The 14719-nt window shown below is 39.9% G+C and overlaps 1 long non-coding RNA gene across 6 annotated transcripts in view; it reads right to left on the reverse strand.

Moving 5' to 3' along the window:
* LOC117813809 overlaps positions 1–14438 on the reverse strand; it is a 71891-nt gene extending 57453 nt beyond the window's left edge. For all 6 annotated transcript variants that reach the window (XR_004631460.1, XR_004631459.1, XR_004631457.1 and 3 more), the window contains exons 1-2: positions 14281–14438; positions 7492–7596 (exon numbers count right to left, since the gene is read on the reverse strand). This is a non-coding gene — a long non-coding RNA (uncharacterized LOC117813809). The remainder of the gene's footprint in view (positions 1–7491; positions 7597–14280) is intronic.
* Positions 14439–14719: the final 281 nt, after the last annotated feature.

Below are 14719 nucleotides of genomic sequence, written 5' to 3' on the forward strand. Positions count from 1 at the left end.
TGCTTCACAATAATAAAAGGTGAGTGGCTTATATGTTTAAACTGAAAATGTACATAAAGTGTCAGGGGGAAAATGTGCATCAACATTTAGGGAACACTTGGACCACAAGGTTTTATTTTCCCTGTTTAATTTTTATTCTGATTAAAGCTCCTGTGAGGAACTTACTGTGTATGTCAATTTTGGCATGCCCTGTGGTTGAAGTGATGTCTCCCGTCTCTAAACTTATCTTTTCCTGTATAAGTGTAAGTTTGGGGTTTCTGACAAAAAATCTTATCCTGCTCTCTTTAAAATGAAAATGTATGTATGTCCTGTAAAAAGGATAACAAAGGCTGTTTCTTCCAACATCTGATGTGACACCTACCCCTCACACTGGTTACAGGAATTAAACATTACCAAACTGAATTTGTCAATCTTGCAATATTAAAGAAGGGCCAGTTGACTTATATGAATGAAAAAAGAAAAGTGATTTTAGAATTGAGATATTTGGATAAATATTTTCATAAAAGTAAATTCTCACTAGATGTGTTAACGACATCCTATTATTAGGTTGTTGTTTTTGGTTTGTTTGTTTGTTTTTGTTTTTACTTCATAAATATTTTCTTTATTAAAAAAGAAAGAAAATGTCACGTTTTTAAGATGTATTGAAACGTGTTATAATGACAAGATATCTCAATAAAAAGAGAACTACAAAAAAAAATAAAAAAAATTGCAAATCTTGTAGGTTATTAAAGGGCATCCGTTTTACTCATCTCACAGGGACTTTAAAACACAATATGTAACATTGTAATTTTCTTGCTTTTAAAAGGTGCTGTAAAACTAATTTTGTCATCACTGTACAAAGTGAGGTAAGATGTTTTAAGTCTTCTTGCTGAGATAAGCTAACAAGCCGCTGGTCTTAGCTAGTTAGCTTTATGTTCAGTATGAGAGCTAAATCAAATCTGCTTTTCTAAACGATGCTCAGATCAAAGCGGTGATCAAAATAAGACCAGTGAATGTACACAGGCGCTCAAATGCATGCAATGATTAGCAATGACACAAATAGCTTAATACAATCAGCAAAGTGAAATTATGGAAATATTTAAAACACAACTGAGTCAACATTCATGTTTTGTGTGTGTGTGTGTGTGTGTGTGTTTCTGTGTGTCTTGAAAGCGGATGATATGTGATCCCATTCTTTGTCTCGCATCAGCAGCTTCCAGATGGGATGCCCCGTCCAAGCCATTAGGCCCAAAGTTAAGCCTAATAGTTTGAATTGGCCCTAAATATCTCCAGGTGGTCTCTTGCTAACAGTCCAGCTACAGCCAGGGCCAGAGGAAGCTGACATGCAATACAGTATGCAAAATAGTTTCACACAGATGTTCTTTGTTTTAGCAATATGAGCTCAATCATGCAACCCAACAGTCCCCAGAAAAAACATTTATAATCAATTCAAAACTTCTTTCCAACACAAAAAAGTCTCTGTCTGTAATCAATCCACCCTTTAGTTCAAACTCTGTGCAGCAGATCATCCACAGAAGGAGCGACCACTTAGAACAACTCTCACGTAAGACAAAGGGAAGGCATGGCCAGGAAAAAAAGTATAACCTGTGCCAATTCACATCTTGCCATCTCTGTGGTCTTTGCCCTTCAAAGAATGTTGGAGCTCTCCCATCTCTGCTCGCTCCCAGCAACAATTGCCGTCTTTTCCACAGTTGTGCAAGAGTTTAACTGGAGCACTGTGTGATCGCACGAGAACGAAGAAAGTCAAGAGAGGGCTGCTGTCACTGACAAAGGCCTCGAGCTGAAACTGGAGATTCTCAGTAGGACAACAATGGAAGGGTGGAGAGGACCTGCTTCATTGCAGGGTTTTGAATACAAAAATCTATAACAGAACTTTTCTCCTTCATCTTTATTTTGTATTAATAAAAACTCTAATAACAATAAACCTTATTTATGTGGACCTATTTCAACACACTCTCTGATTGTGCTTTTGCAATTCTTAGTGGATATCCTGTGTTTCTCAGGTTTGGCTATAGAGGATCAATTCAGTTTTGGCTTTGGTCTTTGAAAGAAGAGAATATCATAACAAATGACAAATCACCGGTAAGAAGACATATCCATTTACACTCAGAAAATGAAAAGTTTCAGGCTCCAATCATGACCCCAGTGAGACCATCTTACTCACATACTTATGCTCACTCAATTCCCTCTCCAGACTGATAAAATCAGTGACCCTGACAAAAATCAGGACTTACAGAGACCTCCCCCCTGCCTCTACACTCTCCTTTTGTCTCAAAAAGCGGGTAGATGACATAAATAAACACTCTGGGAGAGGAAGAAGAGCAGCCCACTGTGCCCTGAACAGCTCTCATTAAACGTAATGGGTCACGCTGCTCCAGCCAGGCTCCACTGACACCCCTAATAGAAGCCTGCATGGTTAAGGGACCATGAAGACCATTAGGGCACTTCAAAGTTCACCCAACTACATTAGTGCCCTGCTGATACGGCAATGAGGGGACAGATCCAATTCCTCATTCACTGCTTTGTTTTTCCATTGCTCTGCCTGTCAATCAGCGTGCTCCATAAACAAGTGGATGCTTGAGCTGCTCATTAAGGGCCATCGTTAGCATGGCCGAGGCTGTAAATCAGAGCTTATATCGACTTTCAGCACAAAGAAAAGAAAATCTTATTGGTCATATTTTAGAGCTGGCACCTTTGCTTACACTGTAAATGATCCTTATGGTTAACACTAAAGCTGGCAAATGCTCCTCTCACTTATTCACCAATAAATGGACCTCTGTGATTTCTAAAGGGCCAAAAGGTAAATGAGGAGTACCCTGACCTGAAAAAATAAGCTCTCCTATCAGAGTCAGTAAAGCAAATTCAATACAGCCATTTGCGGACACAAAACTCAAGTCTTCCTTATGCAGATTATTTAAAGTAACATGTTATTATGATTCAAAAGAGCCAGTAGAAGCGTAATACATCGATGCTGTCCATAAGATGATTGCAAAAGGTAGAGCAGTCTCCAGCAGTGGCTGTAATGCTTCGTTCACACTGCAAGGCTTAATGCTCAATTCAGATTTTTTAGCTCAGATCCGATTTTGTTTGCCTGTTCACATTACCATCTATAGTGACCTGTATCCGATTCCAGTGTGAACTGTTTGCGGCTTCGAACTGCCCTGCATGTGCAAAAGAACAGTAACAATGATGTCACATGCAGCTGTTTCACAAACGTAAACATGGAGGAAGTCAGCATTTTCACCTTTGTTAAAGTTTTTGTGCCATAGAATGAATGACCAGGTGCAGAGGAGGTCAAGTGTAAAGAAAAAGGGAGCCAATTTACTTGTTTCAGCTTTTTGCGGAGCTGTGGCCTCAAATACGATTTGAAAGGTCTACGTGGATGCGGACACGGAGTCAGGAGTGGTGGGTCTGGGATAATAATTTCACAGAGACAGAGTTTATTCAAAACTTCTGGACGTCGAGGGCAACTTTCAATTACATCTCTCAGCGGCTCTCTTCAAGACTCCTTCAGCAGGACACTCAATTGAGGCGCTCCATCGTTGCTATCCTCCATTTTTGCAAGGCTACCGCCGCGCAGAATTGTGACGTGTCGCTATAAAGTGATGTGAAAGTATCAAATGCACAAAAATCAGATCTGTATCTGATTCAGGACCACATATGGAAGTGGTCTAAATCTGATTTGAAAAAAAATCTGATTTGAGTGTTCACACTGCCTCTTAAAAAATCTGACCTGGTCACTTGACCCCAAAAACATCGGATTTGGGCCACCTTTGCCTGCAGTGTGAACATAGCCTTAGTCAGCACTGTGGTACCTCAGCACGTCTTTGTGAGGAGCCATCCCTGTGTCCAGCAAAACATCCCTGAGATCACTCACATTTATGCTTTCCACACACAAAGACATATCATAAACAGCCATAATACACCACTGATCTAAAAGAATCAGTGTCTGTTTTCAGGAGTATTTTACTAATCCCTTCTGTAGTCCGAGCTCTAAATGTGTAATGTACTTTTTAAAAATGTAACTCAGAATGACAGAAAAATACTGCACCCAAAAATATGTTTTTGCATGTCAATGCATCACAGAGTCTGGCAGGTCACTGTAGTGTAGTGGGAGGAGGAGGACTTGGCCCTGAGGTGAGATCAGAGTGGAGGTTTACTGTGAGAGGAGCATGGATGCTTTACTACCCTGAGCTCCTTCTAATGGGCTCTCTGACTCCAGGCCAGACTTTAACTTATCTAATAACTACTTATCTACAGAACCACATCACTGAATTAACTTTTTTTTATGCTCATTATGTGGATGATGTGTGGTGAAATGTCTTATTTGCATGTCAGAGCCATTGTCCAGCCTTTTCACGTTACAAAAACACAAGCTTCAGACTCCTTTGGCTGAAGACCAGCACTGGAACTCTGGATGTTTGCTACCAAGCTGTGAGGAGACTAACTTTACAGAATAATAAGTCAGAGTCTGTCTTCTGCAGTTTTCCCTTTACAGCTCCCTTTCACAACCCCTGAAGACAAACTGTCACAGAACCAAAGTATCCCTGATAACCAGTCCATCAGAATCACCTCACAGCGTACAGCAGCGCATTCAATCTGCGTGAGGCCCATGTGTGAGTGTTGCTGAGATGTCTTATCTGTATTTTCTTTTCACTCAGCATGTAACAGAGCAACATTAAGTTAGGTTTATTAAAGTGAGCTCGAGATGCTTGTTCTTAACCTGTTTCAATTTTACGCAACTTAAAACTTAATCAGAATAAACTCGATCATTTTATTTAATTTCCTTACTGCTAAGCGGAAAAAAAGAGGGCTGAGTTCATAAAAATATGTGGTTCCTTACTGGATTGCAACACTACAAGCATATCATAGGCTAAATGCTAACATTATGTCATGCTTCCTGTAAGTTAAACATCCCAACAGTATACTGCATTATGTGGGGAAAGCAGCAAAACCTTGAATGTACACAGAAGTGAAATACGATGCAGCTGCAAGTTTAATCCAAAATCAAATCCGTATAAAAAATTCAACATTAGTACCTTTCTTTTGATACATCTGTTAATACATTTAATTGAATCTGGATTTTTACTGCTATCAAGTATTTTCATAAACTTCAACTGGTTCAAAACTCCGCTGCTCGCATCATCACCAGAAACCCCTCCACCAGCCACATCACACCTGTCCTGCAGCAGCTCCACTGGCTTCCCATTAAATACTGCATCATTTTCAAGATTCTGTTCCTCACCTACAAGGCCATCAACGATTTAGCTCCTTAGTACCACATTGACCTCCTCCAAACATAAATACCCTCCCATAGTCTCAGGTTCTCCTCTTCCATCCAACTCAACCTCCCACCTGCTCGCTTGACCACCATGGGGCCGAGAACCTTCAGCCACTCGGCCCCCTGCCTCTGGAACTCTCTCCCCCTGGATGTACAAAGTTCCACCTCACCCACCACCTTCAAATCACGCCTCAAAACTCACCTTTTCCACCAAGCATACACACTTGAATCTGTCTCCTTGGGACTGGAATGACTTCCCCTCTCCCTTTCATTTTTCTAGTATTGTATTCTTTATTCTAATGTATATATTTATTTACTGTTGAGTGCTGCTTTTATTATTGCAATGTTGTAAGGTGACCTTGGGCGTCCAGAAAGGTCCCTATAAATAAAATGAATTATTATTATTATTATTATTATTATTTTCACTGCATTTTTTTCTTAAGTAGAGGATCCTCAAACTTATTTAATCTGACTTTAAGTTTCATCTTTGGCTTTTTATTGTGTCGGCCACTCGGTTGCCAATATCTAAACTGTCAGTGATGCAATGAGGCTGAGAAATATTTTATTACCACAAGTGTTTCCTGTGCAGAGCTAGATTCACTCCGCTCCTCGCCAGCCTGCAGTGAGTCATCAGTGCAAACATCTTCACATGTCAGAGATCGTGTTAGCTCCCCGAGTTAATCTCAAGCCTCTCCTTCATTTTCCCATCAGCTGACAGAGGCTAACAAACAGCCAATGGCCTGCCAGCTGCCTGACAGGCATCTCTGCGGTCTGTAACCATGGACACCACCTCACGATGGCTCCCATCATTCACTGCCTCCCGCTAATAAAAGTGCAGTTTATTACAGTGTGGAAATGTCTAGTGTGGCTTTCTGACATGCTAACATAAACAGGGAGTATTTAAAGTGGTTCTGACAAATGGGTGAAGGTTAAAGCGGACTAAAGGAGGTGAACACGGTGGATCTAAGCTCTGGGTTAGTGGGTGAAGTCAGCATTCGTGGACTGCTGTAGAGGAGCCGCTCTGTTAAAGTAATAGGCGAATATAACAGTGCATATTTGCAGAAGCATTTCTTACGAGACTACATTGGTTAGGGTTATAAAGGCAGTATGGTTTTTCTATTCACAAGAAGCATATGTTAGAACATAAATAATATGACTGATAAAACATGCTTCAACTGTCAGCTGGCATGCTGCAGTAATGAAACACTCACACTTCTGATTTGTAATGTTTTTTCTCTGCCAGTGTGCAGCCTTTTAAAATTTAAGAGTCCACATTCTGAAATCTGTAACCTTTGAATGTCCTTCAAACACTTTCAAATTCAATATCAGGCAGTGTTTGTAACCCTTCAACCTCTTTACTCCAATGCAGCTTTTTGTCTCTCCTCTCCACAATATGCTTCCAATTATGAATCTTGTGGATATGGGGGCGGCGAAGCATCCTCCTGATTTATTGTGCACTCAAGTCCGGCTGTGTTCCGTGCATTTGCACTAGAAGCCCTCCTGCTGCAGGGCTCAAAGGTCAGACACACACAACAGCCGACCCCTCGCTCAGACTCATGTGCAGCGGGTCAGTCTGGGCCTGATTGACAGGCAGGGGATGATGGCTCAGCGGTGAGGCCCACAGGCTGAGAAAATCTAGTGTGCAATGAGATTGCTAAACACGTATTAGCCTCCAGCTGAGAGGAAACTTTAGAGGAACAGAAAGGTGAGAAAGGAGATAACTTATGAGGAGAAATTAAGTGGCCTCACACAATCACTATCATTCGACTGACAGCATGCTGCTACACATTACTCCTCTGCTCTGTAACCATAGAGCACTTTGTGGTCCGCTCACATGGGACTGCTCGGGCCATCTATTTGTAGTTATCATCTTAATCCAAGTTGCAGGGACTGGAAACACATGCTCTACAAGTGAGTCACACAACGCAAAAAAATCTCTCAAGACAGAGACGAAACTCGGCCTGAGAAACGACCCATCCCTGCAGACTCACTTCCTGTTTCACACTGGGTCACGGGCACCACACTGTGCATCACTAAAGCCACATGGTAAAGTCCAAGGCCACTGGTTCTGTGGGACTCGGTAGCTATGAGACTATTCATTCTGTGCCAGAGAGACTGCTACAGTCTAGTTTACTGCATGTCTTGTGTATCAAACTGTGCTGTTGAGTGTATTTACATTCACAAGTTTTCACGATGGGTTTTGCAGTCACCTTGTAGCAGATGTGTATCGCTGCCCTCTGCATGGTTTCTGTTGAATGGCCCTCAGAGGCTTCTTCTGGCCCTTCAACGCCCCACCGGACCTAACACCTTTCACACTGGATAAACACGACATACAGGAGAAACGTACGTTTTATGTTAGAGGGTGGGTTATTACATGCAGGAAAAAGGACTCTCTAATTCCCCTGAGAGTCTAACCACTCATAAATCATCAAGCAATGAAAGTTTCCTCTCCAAACAGGGGGGTTAAAACAAACTGAACACTGATCCCCTCAACCCCACTTCATCCTAAACCCATCCCTCGCTCTCTTCTCCCTTTTTTTTCTGCTAGGAATTTTTATGAGGAAAGAAGAGACGAGGTGGTGCAAGACTGCACTACAGCAAAGAGGTGAATACTGCGACATCAATCCTTTGTGACCTACACACAAAAGAAAATCAAAAATGATTGTAAGAGCTTTTACACAAGTTCCTCAAAGAAGACGACTACAAATCCTGCTCCTGTAACCGGCCACATTACGAGAACAAAGGAGCGTTCTTAAAAGTATATTGTTTCATGTCTGGTCTTTTGTTAGGATTTGTTACCATAGAGAGGATTCAAAAGCTTTCGCAGGGGAAGATCTGTTGGCCACAATTAAGAGGAAAAAGTTCTGACATAATCAAAGGCGGTTTGACCACAAACTGTCAATTCACATTAAATCAGAATAAACCCTTTATTTTTGTATTTTTCACTTAAATGAAACCAGCCTTTTTTATTATAAACACACAGGAACAGAGGAATTCTGACAAGATGTCAACACACAATATCAGCCTCGGGTTGATTTCTGCAAGATTTTGAAATCACAAAAGTCTAAACTTGACTCACAACATCGCAGAAGAATAACAAAACCTAACAAATAAAAGCTATCGACTATGTGTGTCTGCTGGGATGCCATCAGGATGCTCACCTCAAGGCTTGTGTTAATAAATCACTTGTGTGTGATGTGAACGCAGCATGCTTGAGAGAGTTAACCACCATGATCAGGAGCTGCTTGTGCTGACCACACGTAACACTTAGCAGCTGTTAAATACTCTCCGTGATCCTGACCTGAACCAGTGCAGACACTTCAAATGAGGGGAGAGACGGTGGTGGTGGTGGTGGTGGTGGTGGTGGTGGTGGGGAAAGGTGCACTCTGACACACTGACTGCTACTGGTGCTTACTCTCTGATCAGCAGGTCAAACAGAAAATGTGCCTAAAATACCAAAGACACACTGTTTTAATCTGAGGGTCCAGCCTTGGAGTGATGTCACATTGACTTCAAACAACACTCAAGAGTTAAGAGGATAAAGAAATTCAGCCCTTGTGAGATTTAAATTTATGCACAGTTAATGCTTGTGTTTACAGAGTTACAAAGTAAAAGAGGACACATTGTGACACATGCAAGTGTTGCTCTGCTTAATTTGTGTGGCAGGCACCTACTCTCATTTTGATCAATGAAAATGAGAAACAAATACACGACAGGCTTCATTTGTAAACACAAAAGCTACAAAAATAACACTGTAATGAATAAGTGCTTGCAGAAACTGTATGTTTACATGACAAAGTGCCTCCTAACAAAGAGCCTTCAGAAGTAAATAGACAACTGGAACATAAAGTAGGACTGCTACTGCCCTCATGTGGTGGATTAGGTTACTGTTTCAGTTTGCTTCTAAGACACCAAAGGGGCTTCATTTATCATTTTTCATTCAGTGTTTTCCACTTCAGTCCTTTAGTAGGGGGTTATTCAAGGTTTTGTGAGGTGTTGTCCAGGTTTCCAATAAAATGTTCAACAGTAAATATTTTCTGACCACTCCATACCCCAGTGTTTTTGGAACACAAAGAAAAGAGCTGCACAAGCCCCAAAGTTCTGACTGTAATGAGCTGCAGTGTATGATAATGAGACGTGGAAACTAAAAGAAGTCAGCTGGCTGTCGTTCTTTTCACCTTGAGCTTAACAGCTACTCTTATGCTCCAAAAGTCGAAAAGAATTGCTCTTCAGAAGCCTTTACAGGCCTGTTAGGGAAATGAATATCACATGTTTTGTTGAATGGACTGTTTGGAAGACTTGATTCACTTATAAAGGTTTATCCTTTTTTTTATAGACGCCCTAACATATGAATAAAATGTCAGAGAAACACCAGGAAACATTAATGATGAGTCTACTCTGAGGGTACTTCAGGACTTCAGGAAGTTAAAGCACAGCAAATAAAACCTGTGCATCTATTTTTATCATTTAAACATATTGACTAACATAAAGAAGTCAAGAGTGACCTCAATCTGTTCAGATATGCAAATCTTGTGACTTTGCCTGGTTTGTTTCAAAGTGCAAAAGATGCTATTGATATTTTCATTTATATACTTAGAGGCAATTCAGACCTCTATGGCATGTTACAATGACGTGATTCTTTATTCATGTATTATCTACTGGTGAAATTACAAACTGTATACTAAATGGTAATACTAAATGGATAAAAGGCAGTGGTGGACAGTAACAAAGTAAATGTACTTGAGTACAGTACTTAAGTAAATTTTTTGAGTATATGTACTTTACTTGAGTATTATTTTTTGGGGTGCTTATTACTTTTACTCCATTACATTTGAAAGACAAATATCATACTTTTGACTCCACTACATTTCTATCAGTGCTCTAATTACTCACTACTTTTGCTTTGAAGTCAGCTCATGAATTTTCTTTTCTGAAAACAGATCCCAAAGACCGTAAACTGTTCAGGTACTTGTGTTTGGTTTGTCTTAATGGTGTAGCCATACTTCGGTTGAGCGTAGATCAGATCAAACGTTATTCATATCAGTCCGTTCATTTAGTCGTGGTAATGATGGCTATGACTGAGAAGGATGATGATTCTCCACCTGAGCACCACAGCCATATTATATATTTCATGGTATACTTTTTAGATATGAAACCATGTTTTCTAGATAAACAGAATGGAGCAGAATCTACACCCATGCATTCTTGACTGCCATCATGCTTTGTGAAAATATGTTTTGAGTTATTTAAAAAAATACTTTAAATACTTCAGTATTATTAAAAGCAAGTATTTCAGAACTTTAAATTTGGAATAATTTGAAGAAACAACTTTCGCTTGTATTGGAGTAATATTTGACCAGGAGGATTTTACTTTGACTTAAGTAATGAAGACCTGTACTTTGTCCACCACTGATAAAAGGATACCGACCCTCGTCCAGCTCGACAAAGATACGTTAAATTATTCATAGAGTCATGAAGTGGAACTGCAGCTGGTGACTCACTCTGTTGTGTTTCTTCAGATTACATAGTAAAGAATCAGATTGAAGCTATACAAGACTTAGTGAGCTTTTTGCAACAACTGAACTTATAAAGTTGACTGTGAGGAGAGATGAAAGATTTAGCGCCATCTGGTGGTGAGGTTGGTGAATGCAACCAACCGTCAACATCTCTACTCACCCACTCTCTTCTCAAGTGTGCAGGAGATCTGACCTTTGCTTCTACAGTCACTAAAAACAGCCTAGCTAACACAGAAACACAGCAGTGTGACTTGACTTATATAAAGGGGGCTCCCAGTATACACATAAACGTCTCAGTAAAAATAGCAAAATCATGATGGATATTTTCTTCTGATAAAATACAATTTTGCACACTAGTCCTTTTAGATGTCCATCTGAGGATAAGTATTTTCTAGACTCAATGCATGCCTTTGAATAACTAACCCTAGAGGATGCTCACTCATATTCAGAATGGAAAGAACACCTCCAGAGAGGTGAGTGAAAACAACAACATAGTGTGAAGGCAGTGCCTGTAAGCAGCCAGTTTAAATGATGGAAGTCAACCAGGAATGAGGGAACGAGTAACACCTGCTTTGCCTGACATGGTAACCTCAGTCCATGAATGGCCTCCCCAAAGCTTAACAGGCCAGGCTAACACTTCACTTTATCACGTTCCAGGCTCCTCACACACATATGACTGTGGGTCTGTGTCTCCAAAGAGCTGGTGAGGCAGAGGAGAGAACAGTGCAAGGAGCTGGGTACACACCAGTCATCCCACTTTTATGACTTCTTCTCTAAAAACTGTATGCTCTCATGTTATCAGTTCAATGGTAGTGATGTGGAGCAGCACAGAATCAGATTCAGTTACATATCAGACCCCTGCTCAAAAGTTTTAGAAACCCCTTGTATTTTATTTTATTTTCATTTATTGTACTGCACATATAAAAGAAAAAAACAAAACATTACTGCTATAAAAAGAGCCAAGATATAACAGGTAAATTCAATAATAAAACTAACCTATAACTTTAGTGACATGTAATTTAATTCTGTCCTGGGCTGTCCTCTGGACTCCATAGAGGAGGTGGGTGAGAGGAGGATGTTAGCTAAGCTGACATCCATCATGGACAATCCCTCTCACCCCCTGCATGAGACTGTAGGGTCCCTGAGCAGCTCCTTTTGCAGCAGACTGAGACTCCCACCCTGCAGGACGGAGCGCTACCGCAGGTCCATCATCCCATCTGCAATCAGACTATTTAACACCAGCACCACAATGTCCCGGTAATCATCTGTTATCATCTTGATTTCACTATCTGGCAGTTACTATGTGACTTGGCACATTCACAAATAACTACTGTATCCATCTGAATCGCACTGTTCTTTATACTGTGTATGTTTGTTTTTAAATAACCTGGTGCAATTTTATCTGTGCAATAACATACCTATCTATTTATCAGATAAAAGTGTACATTGTGTGTTAACATCTATAATAGTTGTCATATTTTATTTTATTCTATTCTATTTTACCTTTATCGTTGCTATTATTATTGTTATTATATTTTTTAACTATGTTAGTACATTGTTGTTTTCCCCTGTCCCGTGTTGTAAGCTGCTCAAAAGAATTTCCCCCAATGGGGGACAAATAAAGTATATCTTATCTTATCTTATCTTATCTTAATGTGCAGGAGGAGCCAAAACAAAACCCTAACAGCCTTATTGAGTGGCCCTGCTAATAAAAACAATCAACACAAAGACAAAGCATTAATGTAGAACACAATATCTAGATACAACTAAAAACCAAACATAAGGGTTAATAAGAGGGATTAATACTAAAAGCAATAGTGAAAATAATAATAAAAATAAAACTTATATATATATTTATATATATATAAATATGTTAGGATAGTAGGAGATTATGTGTTTGTAAATATGTATTAAACTCAGGATTGGAATCAGTATCATGTTGTTTTGCTTAACTTACATTATAGAAAGTGTATGGTGTTTCTTGAATGAGTTGTTATCTCAAATACCAGACATAAAATTGCATAAAGCTATAATTTTCATTATTGATTTCTGTTGAGACAATGACAAATGTTCAAATTCCTATACAGCATACTGTTTTGTCTGACTAAATATCTGAACATGATAATTCAATTTAAAAATGTATTTAGTGTAAAGATAAGCAGAAATCCCAATAAATTAAAAGCTAAAACCTTTGACAGTCAGTTTTATTCAAATACATTCCCAGAAGTGTTAACCAATAATCATATCCTCGCTAACTTCAGTCTAATTTGCTGACTAAAAGGTTAAGCTAATACTGTCATTTTATCCTTTTTAAAAAGAAAACGCACTGCTGTTAGAAAACATGGGCCAATATGTTCATGGTAGACAGTTGTTCTGTTTTGATCCATTTGTAGCAATTTGTCCCTTTAATTGTCAATATTTGCTAGTTATGGACCAAATGTAGTAGATTTCCAAATATCCAGGTTCTGACATCAGCTAGTTAACATTTGAGGGGTGGACATCGAGGTGGTGCCAACCTACAAATATCTAGGTGTACACCTGGACAACAAGTTGGACTGGTCCCTTAACACAGATGCGGCCTACAGGAAGGGGCAGAGCCACCTCTTTTTCTTAAGGAGGCTCAGATGCTTAGACATCTGCAGTAAGATGCTGCAGATGTTTTATCAGTCTGTGGTGGCAAGTGTGTTATGCTACGCTTCAGTCTGCTGGGGAAGCAGTATAAAACACAAGGATGCAAGGCGACTGGACCAACTAGTGAAAAGAGCTGGCACTGTGATTGGAACCAGGTTGGACTCACTGGGGGCTGTGGTGGAGAGATGCACACAGAAGAAGCTAGAGGCCATTCTAAATTACACAGAAGAAGCTAGAGGCCATTCTAAATTACACAGATCATCCACTTCACAACTTCTTTGAGGACCAGAGAAACAGCAGCAGTGGACGGCTAATCTCTCTGCGCTGCAGGACTGAGAGATACAGAAAATAATTCACCCCTGCAGCCATTAGGGCTTCATAACTCTATAGCCAATAGGAGATGAGCTGACAGACACCTGAATTACTTGTTTTATGTGAGACATCTGAACTTCAGGGATTAATAAAGTACATTCTATTCTATTCTATGAAAATTGTGTCCTTCAATGAAGATAAATAAGCGTGCTAGTTAAAATTTTTTATAAAAAATCATTATCAAAAAATCTTTATTCTTATTCCAAACTACTAGGACATGTGTAGAGTGAATAAGATTAAACACGCACACACACACACGTGCGTGCGTGTGTGCGTGCGTGTGTGTGTGTGTGTGTGTGTGTGTGTGTTTGTATACTGATTCCAATTTGTGACCAGTAGACATGATTAACCAAGTAGCTAACACCTAGCCTTGTTATTACCTCATCACTCATTACATTTGAATGCAGATGTAGCTAATAGAACAACTGAAACCAAAACACAGCTATATAAAGTGACATGTAGAGTGAAAATGTTACTTACATCCAGCTGGTCGTAGGATACATGACTCGAAATTCATGTTCATGTTGCTCTGTCTCGACATAATCTGAGTTTCAGCACTTGTTGGCTAACATGTCAGGCCAATCAACGTTTACAGGCAAACAGGCCGCACCATGAGAAGCTCACCTTTAGGTATGACACCATCATCACTGTTTGGGAGTTGTACTGCCCCCTACTGGCCAACGATCTCTCAGCTGGTAGTGTGAACTCTTTGGGCATGACATTTTGGGCTCGTGTTGAGTCAAACCTGATTTTTTGCACTCTCCATTCAGCTGCAAAAATGTAGACTTTAATCATGGAAAAAGGTAAATGGCTAAAGGTGAGGTTTATGAAAAGAGCTTTGCAGCTCCAGATATATAAAAACAGCAAAGATAAGTAATATAATGTGCAGGAAGAGGCAGAAAACTCAGAGAGCTTATTT

Source organism: Notolabrus celidotus, chromosome 6 (assembly GCF_009762535.1).
Source record: "Notolabrus celidotus isolate fNotCel1 chromosome 6, fNotCel1.pri, whole genome shotgun sequence".
Classification (NCBI taxonomy): domain Eukaryota; kingdom Metazoa; phylum Chordata; class Actinopteri; order Labriformes; family Labridae; genus Notolabrus; species Notolabrus celidotus.